General features: G+C 37.1%; 1 protein-coding gene and 1 long non-coding RNA gene across 3 annotated transcripts in view; one reads left to right on the top strand and one right to left on the bottom strand.

Annotated features, from left to right (window-relative positions):
• Positions 1-7,500, top strand: part of cacna2d3a (calcium channel, voltage-dependent, alpha 2/delta subunit 3a) — a 307,539-nt gene that overhangs the window by 261,194 nt on the left and 38,845 nt on the right. The gene's annotated exons all lie outside the window — the stretch shown is intronic.
• The window catches only part of LOC134457117 (uncharacterized), a 3,906-nt gene continuing 247 nt past the window's right edge, over positions 3,842-7,500 (bottom strand). Inside the window, exons 1-4 of one of the 2 annotated variants that reach the window (XR_010036404.1) lie at positions 6,588-7,500; positions 6,126-6,287; positions 5,214-5,266; positions 3,842-4,111 (exon numbers count right to left, since the gene is read on the bottom strand). The exon at positions 6,588-7,500 is cut by the window's right edge and continues 247 nt beyond it. This is a non-coding gene — a long non-coding RNA (uncharacterized LOC134457117). Of the gene's footprint in view, positions 4,112-5,213; positions 5,267-6,125; positions 6,551-6,587 lie in introns of those variants that run through there. The other variant, XR_010036403.1, reaches the window with a different exon arrangement.

Raw genomic sequence — 7,500 nt, forward strand, 5'->3', positions numbered from 1 at the left:
AGAATCGTTGCGGCAATTTTTTTAAGTGTCAATTACTTCCGTTGATATTTCGGGAGTAAATGAATGTTAAATTAAATAAAAGAACTTCAAAGCATTGAAAACTGCAAGACTGATACAGAAAACAACCAATAAATTGGTGCTCAGTATCTGACTACTTGTATTGCCTCATCATGACTGGTACCACACACTGATGAAGGCTTGATAGCCGAAACGCGTTTTCTTTTTGGACATGGTAGTAATTTAAATAAATAATGAGACGCAGTTTGTGAGTGCAGATTTTGATACATTTTATCGCGCACCCAAAGACTTTCGTTTTTCCAAAAAGTTGAGCGCGTCCTTTGCCAAAACTTGATGAAACATTTGCTTTGTTTCAGTAGAAATGCATTGCAATGCATTGTAGAATTGAATCGGATCGAATCGAATCGCTACCTCCAGAATCGTAATCGAATCGAATCATGAGGGCAGTGCCAATGCACACTACTAAGGGCTAGGTACAGTGTAAGTGCATAATACAGTACGTTGATTTATGTAGACACACTAAAAAGAAAACCGTATGATAAGCATGTTGCCCGTTAGGCTAACGTTTGTGTCATACCTGCCAAAGACAGTGGTCCATAAGGACATGACCAGACCAAATTGTCCCTTCAGGTTTTTGCTGCTCTGTTGCTTTTCAGTTCACTTACAGTGTCTATTATCTTACTTTTAGTTTTTTTATGTTAGCTCAATGTCGGCTTAACGTTAGTCCAACATTTGTCCCATACCTGCCCCTATGTGAAGGCTTGAGGATTATAGTCTGCAGAACACATGATTGGTTACATGGGATGCTAATTGGTTTGGGTTTGCCGAATCAAATCGATTAAGATGCTATCGGGTTGGCAATCACAACCAGTGATTTCAGGCCTTTTCTGCTAAATCCCATGCAACCAAACGCAGAACTCCCCATGTGAGGTCAGGTCACACCAATAGTGTCTCTGAGTGTGGTGAATAGCACTCTTAAGCCTGTCTAAATTGCTCTCATAAGAGTCAGCAGATGATGTTATTGTCCCGTCTTCAAAACATGGCAAGCCATCAAATGCAGGCCTCTCTATCAGTAAGCCCTTTGAATGCATAACGAATTAATAACGAATGCTCCAAATTAAAGATGTTGCTCGTGCACTCCTCTGTCAAGTCCTCGCTTTTCCTCCAGAGAAGTCTTTGTGGTGGAATTGGGGACAGAGAGGTGCTGTGTATGTGTGTGTGTGTGTGTGTGTGTGCGTGTGCGTGTGCGTGTGCGTGTGTGTGTGTGCGTGTGCGTGTGCGTGTGCGTGTGCGTGCGTGCGTGTGGAAGGTGAGGTTGGGTGAAGTATGCGTGTGTTTGTATGTGTGTGTGTAGTGTGAGTGTGCAGAGGGGGTGAGCGACGGATTAGGAGTGACAGGAAAAAGGAGAAGCGGAGGAGGATAGGATGAGAGGAGAGGAGAGGAGGTGAAGAGAGACAGATGGCCGATGCGTCAGCGCGTCAGCTCGAGAGTCAGCTCTTGGCCCCCGGGGGCCCCCCGGCTCTCTGCGTGCGGCGCGGCTCTGAGCTCAGCCCAGTGACGTCGCCTGCTTCGCATCCGCCAACAACCTTTCACCCCCCCAGCTCCACTCGATGGATTTCACGGCTGAGGGGGTAGCACTTTACAATAACCTTCCGCTATAAACAGTTAATAAACAGTTAGCAAACAGTTAGCAAACAGTTAACTATTAGTTAACTAAAGGTTTACTATACATTTGTAGGTGTGTACTAAACACTTACAAAGTTTTAAAATATATTTATAAGTCCTTCCGTAACACTTAATAGAACATAATAATAAGTTACTTAATATATTATTAAAAATACTTTTATGATTAATTAACTAACATATCAACAGTAACTTAAGCATAACAAGTGACTTATAAACTGTTAACTAATTATTACTTAATATATTATAATTATTAGTTGTAGTTTACAATTTATAGTTCAATATTAACTAAGTACTTATTATTTAATCATTAATACATTGTAATTAAATGTTTTTTAAGTGTTAATATTAACTAAACTATTGTTAATTACTTATAAATCATTTAATAATAATTATGTATAGTATTTATTAATGTATTACTAATGTTTAAAATTCAGTATGGGGAACCTTATGGTGAAGTTGGTTGAGCTTTATTAATGTATAACTAATGTTTAAAATTCTGCATTGAGAACCTTATTGTGAAGTTGGTTGAGCTTTACTAATGTTTAAAATCCAGTATGGGGAACCTTATGGTGAAGTTGGTTGAGTTTTATTAATGTATAACTAATGTTTAAAATTCTGCATTGAGAACCTTATTGTGAAGTTGGTTGAGCTTTACTAATGTTTTACTAATGTTTAAAATTCAGTATGGGGAACCTTATGGTGAAGTTGGTTGAGCTTAATTAATATATAACTAATGTTTAAAATTCAGTATGGGGAACCTTATGGTGAAGTTGGTTGAGCTTAATTAATATATAACTAATGTTTAAAATTCAGTATGGGGAACCTTATGGTGAAGTTGGTTGAGCTTAATTAATATATAACTAATATTTAACATTCAGAATGGGGAACCTTATGGTGAAGTTGGTTGAGATTAGTTAATATGTAACATTAAAGTGATACTGTCCCATTTTTGGACATAAGCTCATATTACACCTCCCCTTGAGTCAAGTTATTGAGTTTTACCTTTCCCTTATTTTTTGTTTTACCTGTACTTCTTGTCGTTCTCTGAGTACGGCAGTGCAAATTTTATCTCCAAGCTAGCAGTTAACATTGAGTTCTGAGACCAGCTAGCCGCCAGCTGGTCTCATAGGACTCAATGTTAACTGCTAGCATGGAGGTAAAATTTGCACTGCCATACTAGAACGGTTGAACATACAGGAGGAGAAAGGTAAAACTCAATAATTTAACTCAAGGGGATGTGTAATATGAGCCTATTTCCAGAAATTGGACAGTATCACTAGAAATGATCACAGTACAAATGATTTTCACTTGGTCTCAAGAAATACATTTTCACACTGTTAGAAAGAGAGAAAAGAATTATCAATGATGTTAAACTGTTGTTACCCACTACTGAGTATGGTACACGTCAATGGTAGGCCAGGATCAATGAGCTACAGAATGTGACACTAGTCTTTGGGTAGAGTGAAAAAGATACCAATTAAAAGACAACATACAATATGTTTCTACAACATTTTCACCATTTATATTAGAGCATGTCAAATCAAAAACCCCAGCATGCTACAAAACAGAGAACTTGCCAGGGTCACAACACACATTTCCCAGATCAAATTCCCTTACAATACAAAAATAATTTCTAACATAAAAATGTAGCCTTAACACAAAACATTAAGTTTCTGTCCTTTTATGTCCTTATTAGATCCACAGAGGCGAGCGCAAGCCGACAAGAGCAGTAAGCTTAATTCAAGAAAGTTGGCCGCTTCACTCCAAAAAGTGACGTTCCGTGAATTGAAACAGTCCAAAACAAAAAGGAAAGGATATCGAAAGCAAAATGAACGGGGAAAACCATAATGTTCGTGTCAAATGTCCATCTTGCATAAATAATAATAATAATTATTATTCATTTATCACTATAAATAATCATGTATCCATAGCAAATATTGTATGCAACCCTAATGAAGAATGACATTCTTAAATACAAACATAGGATATAGGGAAAAATAATAAAATGGGCATTAACAAAATGAAATAAAAACATCACAAGTAAGAGATTGAAAAGTTTAAATATTTACAATTACCCCCCCCCCAAAAAAAAGGTTTGAACATTTTTTTTAAAAAATAATAATTTTGAATTGTCCTTCAAAAATTGGAAATAGTCCTTTAAATCCTCAAAAGAGACGATGTAGAGAGTTCCTTTAAGTTGTTCAAAAAGAAATATAGCTCCTTTCAAGCAGTTCAGTTCAAGGCGTTGAAGTCAGTCATAGTCAGTGATGTGACACGAGCAGGCCACAATCCTACCAAATATGCCATGCGCAATGTAGAACAGGATCACATTCGAATGAGTGGGTGGCTCGCCATCTAGTAGTCGACGAATCCTCAGCAGAATCCAGATCCAGCTCAAAAACTTCACCTATGTGAACATATGTCATCAGTTAAGTTTGGTTTATTTGATAGGGACAGACACATCATGTAGCCTAGGCTGTAGAGCAGCATAACAGAAAAGCATCATAGCAGTTACAGCCGTAAGCTACACACCCAGGACAATGTTGAATTCCTATCAAATATCATCAGTTTAAACTTAAAGGGACACTGTGCAGGAAATGGTCAAACAAGGTACTGCAACTATGCTGCTCATTGAAACTGGGCTGCCTATTGTCAAATTTGATCTTTACATGAAAGTTTACTAAGTAATAAACAAATATTTTCTAGTATGGTCCAAATACAGTAATTTGTGCAGCTAAAATGGCTATTTTTGGAAATTCAAAATGGCGGACCATGGAGAAGATCCCCCTTTTCATGTATGAAAAGTGCAATTTTTCCAGTCATAATGAACTTAGAATTTGATGCTGGTGGTAAGTATTCATGAAAAAGGTAACATTAGTGAAGGGGCAGCATGAATTTGGGAAATAAACAACTAAAAATCTCACACAGTGTCCCTTTAAAGTTGTGCAACATTTAAAATCAATCTTCTCAAAAGAAAAGCTATGCAAACTGCAAACCTGCAAACACTTTGTTCCTACTGCATTGCATACCATTCAGTTAAATAACCATTATCAAGTAAACAGGGTGAATACTATGAAATAACAACATAGTGTACTGAAATTGAGGTAACCTTGCAATTATACATGGGCCCGTACAGTGTTCAACACAATGTTATGAGGAGGGGCAAGACACTGGCAGCCAAACATGTGAGATAAGTTTTTGACCGTCAGCGGTTTCCAACAATCAGAGGTGGAGTTGTGCACAGCTAGGTTCGCGCAGTCAGGTTATAAACAACATTTAGAACCCATGTATAGGCCTAGAGAATTACACCTTGCACGCAATGGGTGCGTGATCACAGCATGTGAAATACAGTCTGCTTACTCCGAACTCATTTCAACCAGCCAACATCAAACTTAAGTATTAACAAAACAAAATACAAATTGCAGGTTTCACCTGAAGTATTTGGCAGTGATAGACAATATAAGACTTAGGTTACAACAGTATGGGGAAAAATAGACAAGTTGCCTTACCAAGACGATTGAAACAGAAGAAATACTCGATGGAATACTCCATGGAATCCATACTGAAAAAGAAACACAAAGGACAGGAGAGTCATAACATACACAGGGCAGCCGTGGCCTAGTGGTGAGGCAGCCGTGGCCTAGTGATAAGAGAGTTGGTCTTTCAATCTGGGGGTTGCAGGTTCGAATCCCTCTGACCGCTCCCTACATCTCCATGGCTGAAGTGCCCTTGAAAAGGCACCTAAACCCACATTACTCCAGGGACTGTAAACAATACCCTGACATATAATAACTAAGTCGCTTTGAATAAAATGAAAGTGTCAGCTAAGTGAAATGTAATGCAATGTAATGACATCACAGTTTGAAATCATTGGCTCATGACTCAGGAGTAAGCTTACATGATCAATGCAAACAAATATATCTCCAGCACATGCATTGGTAACACTTTATAATAATGTTCCTTAGTAAAGACTCAGTAAATAATTAACTAATGATGAATAAAACATTAACACATGTTTTTATTATTAACTAAGCTTTATTAATGCTTTATAAAATATCTACAAATGATATATTCAAGATTTTACACACCTTATAACAGACTATTTTATTCATTTACAAGCAACTTGTAAATGTTTGATAAATATGAAATATTAACATAACATTTCCTAGTCATTTACAAGCATTTGTTTACATTTCCTAATCATTTACAAACGTTTGTTAATGTTTTGTTCATCAATAGTTAATTATTTATTAAGTCTTTATAATGCTTTTTTGCATCCATTATTCTAAAGTGTTACCCATGTATTAAGTTTTTTGTCTAAAGTGAAATGTATTCCATGGCAAACTATTATCAGTTTTTTTTTTTTTTGTAAAGAGGCTTGGTTAACACATGCCAGTTGAATTATGACTGAACAAACTAACCACGGTATGCGAATGATGATTCTCCTCTTTGGCTTCTCTGAAGTCCAGGCGAACAAAGTTGGCAGGCACAGCATCCTTTATTAGCGTTGTCATACCACGGGTGACCTTAACAAAGCATTGCTTCTCAACGTGCTCAGATCAAACCTCGGTCTCAGCGTTGATCTGTAACCATAAATACCAGCATGTATTTTAGTTCGTTAGCAAAACAACTTCATTTTGGCACAAGTATGCTACTGGTTCTGGTAACACATCCGGTAAGCCATCGGATCGCTTAACACAAAATTGAAAGCATAATTTTGAAATAGCGATCTGGAAATACCATATAAATGTAGCGTTGTGTAATTACACATTCATATTTTTTTTAATTAGGCTTCATTAGGCTACATGAGTCATGACAAGTTTGGCGAGCTAGCTTATTTGTGCTAGCTAATGCGTATGATTGGACATAATTCTGCATCTTACCTTGAAATATGGACCAGGACCCCTCTTGATGTGATTAATTCGTTCATGCCGAAGTGCCTGCTCTTTGGCGAAACGGTGGAAAGTCTGTCCACGGTAGGATTTGTTTCTCTTTGAGGACGTAGGACTACATTTGGGCACACAGCAGTGAGGCGCCAAACAGCTGGGTGTGCAGCCGGGTGTACCCCTGAAGTGTACCCCTCAACGTCTTTAGAAAGTTCCGGGTGAATAAGGCGAATTGAAACAAAACAAATACTCGATGAAAGGAAGCCTCTAGTCTTCAAAACTTACATCATTCACAGAGCTGGACGCTCCGTACTCCAAAAGGAAACTTAAACTTCATAAAAAACGAAATATTTTCTTTTGATTGTTTCTAGCTCCAAAGAAAATTCGACTGGCTCGGCAGACGACAGACTGAAGTGAACGGCTCCAAGGGAAGCCACAGCCGGTTTCAAAATAAAAGTCCCAAATCGTAATTGTCACAGTAAAGGTTCTGCTATTTCAAATTCATTTAAGTCATGTTTTTAACAATAACAACCCATCATTAATTCATTGTTTCACCAGAATTACCTCTATTTATTACCCATTTTACTGTGTATGCTTTTTATAAACTATTTATTTTACATTTTCAATAGGCATTTGTCGACTGGGTTGCAGATGAAATAGGCTATCAAACAACTAGAACAGCATACAATAAATAAACAGAGGAAAGATATCAACCTAATCAGCTGATTTATTTTATTTATTTCAATGACTTGAAAATAGAAGACAGTTCAGTGCAATAGAAACTTTAACTTAAAGGTGCAATTATATTTACCAATATAAAACGTAAGATTGTTTATGACTGAAAACTCAAAATTGGGAAGGTCCACTTTTTTGTGTATTAATGTAATAAACATTAAAACCACTGCTAAAA

Source organism: Engraulis encrasicolus, chromosome 10 (genome assembly GCF_034702125.1).
Source record: "Engraulis encrasicolus isolate BLACKSEA-1 chromosome 10, IST_EnEncr_1.0, whole genome shotgun sequence".
NCBI classification, from domain to species: Eukaryota; Metazoa; Chordata; class Actinopteri; order Clupeiformes; family Engraulidae; genus Engraulis; species Engraulis encrasicolus.